This window comes from Bubalus bubalis, chromosome 10 (assembly GCF_019923935.1).
Source record: "Bubalus bubalis isolate 160015118507 breed Murrah chromosome 10, NDDB_SH_1, whole genome shotgun sequence".
Taxonomy (NCBI): Eukaryota; Metazoa; Chordata; class Mammalia; order Artiodactyla; family Bovidae; genus Bubalus; species Bubalus bubalis.
This window is the reverse complement of record NC_059166.1, coordinates 23,689,816-23,702,336: the sequence shown is the minus strand read 5'-3', so window position 1 is coordinate 23,702,336 and position 12,521 is coordinate 23,689,816.

Below are 12,521 nucleotides of genomic sequence, written 5' to 3'. Positions count from 1 at the left end.
ATGTGGAAACCTCCTCTCCCCACCCCCATCTTCCCTATTTCCCAGATGCTGGTTCCCGGTCTTGAACACGCACGGGATTACAGAATAATGAGTATTGTCTTGGACGATTCTGGCCGGTTCCATCCTCTGATCCCTTTCGCTCACCCCGCCTCTGCTACTCACATTTCTGTTATCGGTCAAGAAAAACAAAATCAGACTGTAGCTGCTGGCTGCGTTTCTGGAGCTTTGCAAAGTGTATTAGTAGCACTTTCCTTGCCCGCCCGCCCCCACCCCCCGCGGAAGCACGAACTTTTCAGGCGCCCGAAATGCCCCAACTGCCTTCCCTGAGGTCACTCACCAGGGCGCCCTGGGCGCACCCAGTTCGGGGAACGCGGCCCGCCCCGCCGGGGTATTCAAATCGGCTGGGGCAGCGGCGCAGGGAGCAGCTGGCGGCTTCCTGGTGGGCCGAGCTGGGACCTGGGGCGAGCGGCCGCCCCTAGCCTGCGCGAGTCCCTTCCTCGGAAGGGACGCGAGTGAAATCACACACAGCTCAAGGAGAGCGGGGCCGGGGGCGGGGGAATCCCAGGCGAGTAGGCGCCGGGGCGCTGGGCTTCCTCCCCGGCCCGGCGACACCCCGGGAGACACCAGGGCTCCCTCGAGCCGCTAGCCTGCCCGTGTGGACTCATGTACACCCTCGAGGGGGAGGTTCCCGGGAGGCCGCGGCGGCTGGAGAGCCGCGAGAGGCCGTCGGGCCGGGCGGATGCCCCGAGCGCCTCCTCCGGGTGGTCTCCGGACCGGGCGGGGACCGCGCGCAGCCCCTCCTGGGCGGCCGAGCGGAGCCGAGTGCCCGGGCGCCGCGGGCCCCAGCCGCCCTCCCCACCCCGCGGCCGCGCCGCCGCCCTGCCCCGGGCGGAGTAAACAAGAGACGCGCAAGATTTGACCTGGCGCGACCCGGATTTCTGGCCGGGGTTCCCCCTGAGCAGGTGACTCCGTGGGAGGGGTGGAAATTAGTCTCTGGAATTCCGGGCCAAATACATTCACTGTGGTTCAGCTTTTAAGGCAGGTATTTCACCGACAACTGCGGACTGTTTTGCGTCTCAAGTTTCAGATTTCGCGGAAAGGGACCAAATGTCAAGGCATATCAAATATTCCCTTCCCTTTTCATTAAAAGAGAGTGCATTAATAGGACAGCCCCTTTAATGACTGCAAGCACTGCCGGTTTCGTTTTTGTTTTGTTTTTCTTTTCGACGTATAATCAGTGCATTTCTGAGGTTCCGGTGCAAGGGCGACTTAGCCCTGAAGGCCGCTTCTGCACCGTCAAGCGGTAACACATTTTTTTATCGATATTTTTTTAAAGGAGAAAAATCTGAACGATTTGTAAAAAGTTTCACTGTGTCCTTTGAGAATGAGTTCATTTAAATTCAGGGCCTACTTCCACTGAAGCGGCTTCTCCTTTCATTGTGTAAGTTCTTTAACGTTCTGCCTTTCTTGACTTAACTTGAAGCACCTAATAAAAACTCCCGATCATCATTTTCTCTTAAATGTATGCCATTGCATTTTTAGACATCCGTTTAATACGCAAAACATGATTTTTGAAAATATTTTTCACTGTCAAACCCACCTGCTACATACTCCCAGAACCCATTTTATTTAATTGCTTAATAGAGAAGATTAAGCAGTTTCTTTAAGAATCCAAATTTCTTTCACACACAACAGCAGCTGCCCAAGCTCCCAGAAGCTAAGCAAGGAAAGTAGCAAGCAGTGTTTTGCGTCACAAGAATAAATGTTAGTTGAAATCTTAAAAGTCTGTTTTAAAGGACTAGATTAAGTGGTATAATGTGAATATTAGGATACTTAGGTAATTAGTTTACTTTTTTTAAAGCAAATAGACATGAGTTTTGATGACCTAAGTGGACCCCTAAAGATAGTCTTTAGTCAAACTTTTATCCCCAAATCATCAGACACTAAAGATGATAGCCTGAACTGAGTTGAAGCACAAGTAAAAGTACTTATGAATATGTGTACACTGGGTGACATCCCCTCTGGTAGGAAGAACCACTGTCTTCAAGTAAAAGCATCCCTGTCTCTAGCCGCTAATGCTAAGACATGTCTGTCTAGTTGCTTCTATTTAAGGGCAATATGGTAACAGAAAAAGTCCTCTCCCCAGAGAACTTCAAAGTCAAAACCAAAACTGGCCTTGGTAAACTGTGCACTCAGCCCTGAGAAGTGCTATAGTAAGTGAGGTTGGCTAGGGCAGAGCTTGACCCTGCCTGGACACCCACATGGAGCATCACAACAAGGTAGGAACTTTCTTTTCATTCCTTGTCTTTCTTCTTACTTCTCAGGTTCAAAGGAAGGAAAATCTGGTAATCTGGATTATGAGATATTAAGAAAGTACAATAATGCCTCATGGCAGTAGGGTATTTTTTTCAGAGTCAGAAATCACTTCAAACTGAAAGCATGTTTTTGTTTTTTTTTTTTAAACTTTCACTGCACTGGTTCTTAGCTGCAGCACGTGGGTTCTAGTTCCCCAACCTGGGATCAAACCTGGACCCCCTGCATTAGGAGCGAAGGGTCTTAACCACTGGACCACCAGGGAAGTCCCTGAAAGCACTTCATTCAAAAAATATTTATTGTGTGCCTACTACGTGCTGAAGACACTTAGGATCAGTGAACGCATGAAAAATGTCTGCTCTCCTGGAACTTGTATTCTAGTGAGGGGGAAAGGAGATGGAAGAGGAACAGGATATAAAACAGCCCTAACATATAAATGGTGGAGAACTTTGGAAGATAAAAAGAATTACAAAGAAAAACAAAAATAGGGTAAAGGGGGTGAGAGGTGTCATGTTTCAGTATTAAATAGGAAGATCAGAATGGGACTCACTGAGAAGTGACATTTCTGCTGAGGCTTGAAAAGGAAATGATTTAGCAGTGGACATATCTGGAGTAAAGACCTTTTCAGGTAAAGGGACCAGCTAAGATTAAGCTCTAAGACCAGAGCAGGCCTGGCATGTTTGTGGACCTTAAGAGAAAGTGTGACGGGAACAGAATGTAACTGCGTGTGAATTAAACAGCCTCCCAGGCCACTGTAGGGACTTTTCTCATTCAGAAAAAAAAAAAGCTTGACAAAGGGCAGATTTATTGTGTTACCACCCAATCCCACTTAATCTGAAACTTTGTGGGCCAGGAATCTGCATTTTAATAAGTTTTTGATCCTTATCCATTCTAAATCTCAAGAGGTACTGCCACAAAGCACAGTGACTGATACACCCAGTCAGGTAGGAACTGGGTATCAGGAGCCATTGTACATAAAGCTTCCAGAATCAGGCAAGGCTGTGTTGTTAATCAGGACTCTTGCAGTTGGCAAGTTGCAATCCTCAACTCAAACTAGCTTAATAAAAGGGACTTCATTGATTCACGCAACCAGAATATCAAGTACTAAATTCCAGTGGGACCCTGAGGCTCAGATGATATTACCCTGGTTCAGTCATTTCCCCTCTCTCAGCTCTTTGTGTCTCTCTGTTCGTTTCCCTCTTCAGACCAGCACTCTGCAGTGTGCTGGCTGTAGTCCCAAGTGACTGTTTTCCTAGGTTAGCAACCGCAGTAGGAAAAGACCTTCCCAGATAGCTCAGGCAGGCTTACTAGTCAAGTATTTGCACCAGAACCAATCATTGACCACAGTTTCTGGAAGGGTACTATGCATTTCGGTCCATGCTGCTAGGAAGACTGACTTCTTCATTCTTGAGAGCACTCAGGAAATATGTACATCTGGTCTTTTTCCTAAGAAGACGAGTTCAGCGGCCTCTCATGGAAAACCTTCTTAATAAAGTACAAAAACTCAGATTAGGAAACAGTCAGTACCGGGATTACTGAAATCCGAATGCACCTTAGATATAGAGACACAGAGGCTTAACAATACCTCACTAATAATTTACCTACGTCACATTGGTGCTCAGACGCTCCGTCGTGTCCAGCTCTTTGCAGCCCCATGGGCTGTAACCTGCCAGGCTCCTCTGTCCATGGAATTCTCCAGGCAAGAATACTGGAGTGGATTGCCATTCTCTTCTCCAGGGGATCTTCCTGACCCGGGGATCAAACCACATCTCTTGTGTCTCCTATGTTGGCAGGAGGATTCTTTCCCTCTAGCACCACCTGGGAAATGCGCATTAGCCCTTTCCTATTCTACTCTTTTCCATCAGCTCCTGCCACTCCAAAATAAATTATAACTGAAATTCTTTCACTCAACAGACATTACTTGGGGTTAAGTCTTTGCATCTATCGAAATCTTCCATTACAAGCCAGATACAAGTAGTGAGCTCTTACTATCCTAAGCTCTTAATAGGTCATTAACTTCTTATGAGAGATTTATTTATTAAATTGCCTTTCCAAAGTGACAGCTAGCTCAGGACTCAGACTGATTTATCTTGATAAAGCATAAGATGGGGATGATATGAGGAGGGGGATAAGACAAAGAGGTCAAAGCTTGGGCAGGACTACTATGGGGGAAAGGGTGGAGAAATAGGAAATGAGAGACAGGCAAAACAAAACGAGGTCTTTGGTACCCACTGAGGATGCCTCTGCTCAGGGTCTGTGAAGGGGGTGCCATGATGATCTGGGCTTCTCAGGCAGGAGGGAAGTGGGTGGTTCCAGCAGTCTAGAGTGTAGGTCCCCCTCTGACCTTGAGCTCAGGGGAGACTTGCCTTCCCTCTCCAAGCCTCTACTTCCTCATCCGAACAACAAGGAGATCCCCTTCTAACCACAGATTCTGACAGTTCTGAACTCCTGACAATCCAGTGGGGCCTGAAGGGAGGGAACAAGAGGGGAGGGCAGCAGAAAGGAGAAAAATAGGGGAGAGAGCCTATCAAGGACCATTGCATTCTTTGAAAGCTCGCGAGTAGTTTCTTAGGAGAAAACCTCAATTTCCAATTCTAAGGAAATGGACATATTTGGGAGGATGAATAAATAATGGGTAAGGATGAGGGGACAGAGATTTGGGGTTAAACCTATGCTATATAAATTAATTGTACTGTATGCCCAGATATGAGAAGAACTGTTTCCCATTATCAGCCTTAAGACGTGTTAGGGAAAAAAAGCATTTTTCTTGAATTTATCCAGTGAAGTCTTTTGTTGTTTGTTGTTGTTCAGTCACTCATTTGTGTCCAACTCTTTGGGACCCCGAGGACTGTAGCCCGCCAGGCTCCTCTGTCCACAGGGTTTTCCAGGCAAGAATACTGGAGTGGCTCACCATTTCCTCCTCCAGGGGATCTGTCCCATTAGGGATTGAACCCACATCTCCTGCATTGGCAGACAGATTCTTTACCACTGAGCCACCAGGGAAGTGCAATGAAGCCTTTTATTGATACCTAAATCCTTATACTTTCGCGATTTCTGAAAATAACGACTTGACCCACTCCTAATCTATCTGCTGATCAGATCTAGCTCTCTTTTTTATACTTTGGACTCTGAGTTAAGAGGAGAAATAGAAGTCAAGCTGTCACAAACCTTGTGTAGTAACTCGGGCCCTTATCTAGAAATTTTATGTAAAATAAGGTTAAAAAGCATTATGTCAAAGAGAATATGTGCTAGTAGAGGATATTATCTGAGACCCAAAGGAGAATACTCCCAAATTACATAGATGTGCAGCAAAGGGATTCACCAAGCTGTTGGTGATCACAGTACAGTACACGGGTACCCACTGAGATGGTCTCACGCAACCATCAAAATGCCTGATGAACTCAAACCATGGAGAGAAGTGTGTGATAGCAATACATTTTGTGTAAGGGAAAGAAGAAATCCAGGATTGTTTAGAAAGATTTCCACAAGAGAAAATTAAAATCATTTTTTAAATATTTTGTATCTAAGAGGATTGATTCAATTATTTGAAAAGTCCGTGTATATAAGTAAGACCATTCTCATTGATTTGTCATATGGTATAGCAGTATTACAAAGCTAATTATTTGGTTTCTATCTTTTAAAAAAAATTTTATGGAGGAGTATTTATTTAGTATGTCATTTTCCATTGACATTCTTACCTATGTACATGAGTATGTCAGAAGGCTCTGTCCCAGCAAACTGACATACTCCATGTCCCCATAGTGCCTCTCATTTTATCAGTCATTGTTTTCTAATCATTTCTCCTAATCTAGACTGCGGAATCCTGAATTAGCTGAGACTGTGTCAACTATGCATTGGGGTGAATAAATACAATGAATTTTAAAGTTAGGGTTTTATCCCTGCCTTCTTACTTTTCCTAGAAGCTGCGTACAAGCCATGGCACAGCCTTAGCTAAATAAAATCTCATATAATGACACAGACAGGGTCAGATTTAAAACAGATCTACATTAAAAAGAACTGTATGTGCTTTGGGGAAGCAGCCTGTTCAGATGTTGATCTTAGATCCGTTCTTTAAGGCAATTATTACTTTCCATCAATTAAAGATTTTGTGCTGGATATTAGGGATGCCTGACAAAGCACCAAGGTTACTGAATGCCATGCACATAGACCAGACCTTGAAGGATACAGCAGCCAGTATTATTTTTAAATTTAGGTACACAAAATGAACAAATTGTGTGATTGCTTTTTGCATATATACATATATATGCTGTGCTTAGTCACTCAGTCATGTCCAACTCTTTGCAACCCCATGGACTTTAGCCTGTCAGGCTCCTCTGTCCACGGAATTCTCTAGGTCAGAATACTGGAGTGGGTAGCTGTTCCCTTCTCCAGAGGATCTTCCCAACCCCACGTCTCCTGCATTGTAGATGGATTCTTTACTGTCTTGAGTCACCAGGGAAGCCCAGTATATATGTATATGTGGGTCTAGATAGATAGATAGATATGTATGCTTAGTTGCTTAAGTCATGTTTGACTTTTTGCGACCCTATGGACTGTAGCCTACCAGGTTCCTCTGTCCATGGAATTTCTAAGGCAAGAATATTGGAGTGGGTTGCCATTTCCTTCTCCAGAAGATCTTCCCAACCCAGGGATGGAATCCATGTCTCCTGTGTCTCTTGAACTGGCAGGCTGCTTCTATACCACTAAGCCACCTGGGAAGCCCATATATATAGGTGTGTACGTATGTGTAACCATTACCCTGACCAAAGTGGAAAATATTTTTAATACTCCAAGATGCTCCATTATGAATCTTCCCAGTAAATGTACCCCTGAAGTAATCAGCATTCTAACTTCCATCTCCATAGATTAGATTTTGAGCAAAGACATCTATCATCTATCCATCTATCTATGTTTTTTGTTCCAAAAATTAACTATTGAGTGCCCATGTGGTATGCAATGTTTGGTAGCTGGAGACACAGGAATAAACAAAGCAGGTGAGGCCTCTAGGCTCTGTGGGGCTCACATTCTGGTTGGGGAACTGATCATAGGCAAATTAACAAGATAGTCCAAATCATGTAATTGATAGACAGTAGATAGGTATGGTTGAGAAGCGTTGGATGGGGGTGGGGAGTATCTGCCCAGGTAACATTTGGGCTAAGAACTGACCGAAGAGCAGGGAAAGAGAGCCCCAGGAAGAGGGAATTGAAACTGTAGAATCCCTAAGACAAGAAGCAGCTTAGTACTAAGAGGAACTGAAAGGCCAAGTGTGGCTGGACTTAAGACGTAGGGAGTCGGGGAGAAAGTCCTGAGAAATAGTGTAAGAGAAGCAACCAGGAGCCAGAGTAACATGCCTTTATGAGTTAAGTGACTGGAACAAGGGGAGAGACCTTGGAGTTAAAAAATATGTATCTGATATACTCTTTGTGATATACTCTATGTAAAAACTTTTCCCATAAAGAGCCTTCAGTAAATAAGTAGTGGCTGCTAGAGATGACTTGCAACTGGATGGCAGGTCAGTGAGAAAATAATTCCAAAGCAGAGGACTTTGTGAAAGCGTAATTATACATGTTGAATGTAACAAAGGAAAATAGTTTTTAAGGTAGCAAATCCTAAAGAGAATTTGGATAATGTGGGTGCTGTTCTTCACATTTTTCTATGGCTAATTAGAGAGAACTGGGAAACACACAATGCTGCCCACCGCCCTGCCAACCCATTATGGGCACTTCTAATTTCAGATAAATGAAGCCCTTGGTTACCACCTCCAGCTTCTCTCAGAACATGCATTGTGTTATCAGAGTAGATGAGTAAAAATAATAGCCTTCTGAATATCTATTAAGGGTAGCTTTCTCTTATTCAGTCAGTTCAGTTCAGTCGCTCAGTCGTGTCTGACTCTTTGCAACCCCATGAATCGCAGCATGCCAGGCCTCCCTGTCCATCACCAACTCTCAGAGTTCACTCAAACTCATGTCCATTGAGTCGGTGATGCCATCCAGCCATCTCATCCTCTGTCATCCCCTTCTCCTCCTGCCCCCAATCCCTCCCAGCATCAGGGTCTTTTCCAGTGAGTCAACTCTTCGCATGAGGTGGCCCAAGTATTGGAGTTTCAGCTTCAGCATCAGTCCTTCCAATGAACACCCAGGACTGATCTCCTTTAGAATGGACTGCTTCGATCACCTTACAGTCCAAGGGACTCTCAAGAGTCTTCTCCAACACCACAGTTCAAAAGCATCAATTCTTCAGTGCTCAGCTTTCTTCACAGTCCAACTCTCACATCCATACATGACCACTGGAAAAACCATAGCCTTGACTAGACGGACCTTTGTTGGCAAAGTAATGTCTCTGCTTTTTAATAAGCGATCTAGATTTCTCTTATTAGTGGATACTTAAGTTCAAATCACGTCTCCATGTTAATGAAGCAATTCCCAAATTCACTTTGCTCTTAAAAATCTAAGTTTTCCATTTTTCCCCTTTACACAGAAAAATGTGATATTTGGCTAGGTAGCTTAGAAAACCAACATTTTCATGTGCATGTAATTAGAAAAAGTAAGTGATTATGTAAAATCTCAGGTATGTATATATGTGTATATGCATATACACATGCACATGTATATCTTCTCTTTAGCAAAAGATATATATTTCTCATTTTAAAAAGCATTTCTAATATTTTCTTATCCAACTATGTAGAAACAGATATATACTAAAAACAAATAGCCAGTTATCACCTTTAAAACATCCCTTTTTAACCATGATGTTACTAAAAAGCAAAAACTGTGACATATACATGATGGGAAACATTAAATTTCATGGTCAGGGTGAAATTTGAAGATGGAAAAAAATCAAGATAACTTACATTTGAGTTGAAGTTCTCCGTAAGACATTTCATCACAGGGTTCATTTATGTAAGTATTAATAACAGTATTTGGAAAATGTACTCCCAAAAAAGCCTAAATGAAAGCAGAAATGAAGAAAATTTGCATGATTTTAAGTATCAAAATGTCTGAAAACATGAAGCTATGTGATTGAATTTTCCATGATTATGGAGATTTTGTTTTATGTGGAACAAACGGAAAGTTTCTTCCTGATTCTGGTGCTTCCGAACTTAGAAGAGAGGCTGGCACTCATTTTTGTTAGGCTGGCACCTAACATCTCTGAGAGCAAATTCTCCTGCAAAATTGGGACAATAGTATTTATTTCAGTGTTACTACAACAGGTAAGTGGCATGCAACAAGCCACTAACAAGACACTAATCTCTGGGTCTAAGTATTCATGTTTATAAACTGAGAGTTGAACAATGTGAGCTCTAAGTTTCCTTTTAATTCTGATATTTGATGATTCTTATTATCTATATGGTATCAGTTTCCTCATCTTTGTATTGGGCATACTAAGAGCACCTCCCTCACAGAATTTTTGAGAGGATAAAATAAATTGACAGGTAGAAATTCTTAGAACATTGCCTGGCACATACATGTTAGCCATGATGGTGATAATGATGATGATAATTCCACTGGTAAATAGTGTGGTAGTTCTAAAACATTTAGTGTCTGGTTGATTATATGATCTCTTCTTTCCAGAGTAAATGCCAGATTTACTAAGATTTTATCCTCTAAAGGTTCTTCAAAACTAAACTTATTTGCTTCTCAGTAAAAAATTAGTAGAGATTTCCCAGGACAGATACCCTGATCTGCTAACATCTTCATTTTTTTTCATCTAGTAACAATGTTTTAAAAAATTAATTGACTTACTTATCACCACCCTCTATTTTTGTGAGTCTGAAAATGGGTACTTTTTGTGTGTACTTTTGTTGTAAAAAACTTTATCACCAAAATTCTACACTTATTGTCAGAGCTCAGTAAATTTACTTGGAGAGTTTTCTCTTCAAATTATTTTAAATAAAACATAATTTCATCAAATAACTCAAGCATGCTAACATTTCATTGGCACTTGAAGAAAAGTTTGGATTTATCCTGAACTGTGATTTGCATAGGTCATTTCCTCAGTCGCCCTAACCTTTTTGTGAAAAGCTACACACAATTAAATAAGCCGGTTCAGGCAAATGAACCGGTGAGTGCACTATAAATAGCAACCAAAATTATACTTCAGATGTTAACTGGTTTGTCCTGATTTAATAATGAATTGCATCATTTGACAAATGAGATAAGACCTTCACCTTTAGCTTTCTGATACAAACTTCTAATAGTTGAAATGTATTATTACCATCTGGTGTCTGGCCTCTGAGATGCCCTGGTGATGTCTGCCTCATTGCAAGTAGTCAGGGCTTGTCTGCCAAAAAAGCTCTCTGCTAAGAGTCTTGATTGGCAGGCCCAGTGAGGAGGCTAAGAACCCACTGAACCATGTAGACACAGTTCAAACTCTGTAGAAGTTTCCTCTAGTTCCAGACAGACTCATTTTCTTAGCTTGTGTTGCAAAGAAACTATCACTATCAAAGCTGTTTTTATTTTTAATCTCAATCTTGAAGGATGCAGTTCCTACACTTTTTAAGAATATTTGGGCCTCTTTTAAGCTATTAGGCACTGTTAACAAGATGGTCATCATTTTAATGCTTTTCATCCTCAGCTAAAATTGAGGCTGAAGCTAAGAGTGCTGTATAGCCTAGGGTTTTAACTCAATGAAGCCCATGAATCTGGCTGTTCTTTATTGTTCTTCATATTGTCCTAGGTTCTGGGAAAAGGCTAGATGAATCTTACTGCTTTCAAGAAACTTAAGGGAGGAAGGACAGAGTAAACACACATAGTGCTCGCGTACGTGCTCAGTCACTTTAGTCGTGTCTCTTTGCTACGCTATGGAGTGTAGCCTGCCAGGCTCCTCTGTCCATGGGATTCTCCAGGCAAGAATACTGTAGTGGGTTGTCATTTCCCACTCCAAAGGATCTTGCTGACCCAGAGATCAAATCGTGTCTCCTGTGTTTCCTGCATTGCAGGCAGATTCTGTACCCACTGAGCCACCTGGGAAGCCATACATAGAACCATAGCTGGTTACATAGATGAACGTGAAAGTGCTAAGCACGATGGTACATATTATCAGTGCAATCAGTTATCTGGTACATATAAAAGAACATTTAAGAAGGTAAAATTTAGGAAAACAATTAGAAATGAAAAGCAAATAGCAAGCTAGCTAGTGCCTCTAGAGTTGAAAATTTGGTTTGAGTACTATCTATCTTAGTAGGTTTGACTAGTGTGGAAATGGCAAGCCTGGGAAAAACAGGAGTTTCCAAGGCTAGTGTCTGCAGCATTCATTACTAGATTTATCCAAAAGATAATTGATATTAAGTCTTAGTTGGTCTATGTGGAGGCTGAGATGGAGGAAAGTTAAATAGTCTTCCCATGATCACCCAGTCATCAGGTAAAAGCAGAGGTTCAAGTCCAGGGCTTAGGGCTGTAAAGTTATGCCCCAGACTCCTCACAAATGCATTTAGTAACCACATCCCACCTTTGCTTGACCCTACAGAGATGACTGTACATTTGAGAGTGAAAGAAGCTATGTATAAATAAATCTTGGTGAGTGGCATGAACCAAGACAGTCCAGGGTCAACTGGGAGGTTTGGTCACCTTCTCTCTTCTTTCCCCCATTCCAGTCATCTACCAGACACCCAGTGTTTCTGGTCAGGTGCTGAATTCTTGGTCTAAATTGATTAAAGTCTTACAATTCTAGGAAGTCTTCCATTTTCAGTGAGCCCTCAGAGAAACAGTTTCAATAAAATAAACCACTGACAGTGGAATTTCAAGTAGTCAGGTACCAGATAAGGCAAACTATTTCAAAACAACAGTATTTTGCTGACATCTGTCAGATCACATCTTTCCTATGAGACTCAGCCAGCTCAGTGTTTAAGCACTATTGATCAGCTGCATACTAGATGTATTGATGGAATTCACAGGTAAAAACTGTAAATTAACAAGGTAGAAATGAAAGGTGTTCTGCCCAAGATCCTTCAGTTCAGTTGCTCAGTCGTGTCCGACTCTTTGCAACCCCATGAATCACAGCACGCCAGGCCTCCCTATCCATCACCAACTCCCGGAGTTCACCCAGACTCACGTCCATTGAGTCAGTGATGCCATCCAGCCATCTCATCCTCTGTCGTCCCCTTCTCCTCTTGCCCCCAATCCCTCCCAGCATCAGAGTCTTTTCCAATGAGTCAACTCTTCCCATGAGGTGGCCAAAGTACTGGAGTTTCAGCTTTAGCATCATTCCTC